Here is a 1,009-nt window from a genome sequence, read left to right on the forward strand (position 1 = left end):
ACTAGGTCATTGGTGTTCATCCAAACCCCCTAGAAAATCAGATGTCATGTTACATATTCAAAATTTCCTGTTAATATATTTTGTATGATTCTGTTATCTACTGTTAAGTGCAGTTGTTTGTTTTGCAGGTCTCTAATGAGAATATGCTGCACAGCTCAAAAGTAAACATCCCAATTCAAGGAACAGTGATAGGTCAAACTGGTAATAACAGGCTGCCTGATTTCAGAGGTAGAAGTGCCTTTGGCACTGCAATACAGAGCTTATTTACAGGATGGTGTGTGCTTCAGATTTTAAAACTTCATGTTCAGAACCTAATGTGAAATGACTTTTGGACAGTTACTCTGTGAACTTTAATTTTACTAGTTTCTGATGTAGTACAGATTGATGTAGGGATTATTTCTGTAACTTGGTAATATTGCATTAGAGTAACAGGAACACAAAGTGCTGCAGGGCATTACAGGGGTATGATTCTGATTAATAAGCTATTGCTATTTTATGTCTGTTTAGGTTTTGGTTCTTAAAACAGTGCACCTCTTTTAGTTTTGTGTGATGTCAGAGGAGTGCTGGAGGAAAGCTGAAGAAATATTAACTGAAGGAGCTGTTTAATAATGCGCACTAAAAGAAGGAGAAAATTTTCAGAGAGGTAAAAAGATGATAGTGAAAATACTAATACAAAACTTTTGAGGATGTGCTGTGTGACACATCTTGAGGTGTGGTCAGAATAAGGGCTCAGACTCCCTTCTTCGTAATAAAAGATGAAGTTTCTGTATGACCCTGTTTTTTAGTTTATGGGCAAGGATGACTTCTGCCCTGCCTACATGGGTTAGCAGTGTTGCTGGTTAGAAGAAGTTTGTCTCAGGGATCCTTGGAACCAGTTGTCTGTGCTGCCTCTTCAGTACTTGGCAGTCTTGATGCTGAAGAAGTGTCAGAGGGACTTTTTGTTTTCTTTTGGCTCACCTTTCCAAGGTGACTTGTCTGTTCAGAGCTGCATGTTCGATTTGTCTCCTTT

The sequence above is a fragment of the Acanthisitta chloris genome, unplaced genomic scaffold (assembly GCF_000695815.1).
Source record: "Acanthisitta chloris isolate BGI_N310 unplaced genomic scaffold, ASM69581v1 scaffold10315, whole genome shotgun sequence".
Classification (NCBI taxonomy): Eukaryota; Metazoa; Chordata; class Aves; order Passeriformes; family Acanthisittidae; genus Acanthisitta; species Acanthisitta chloris.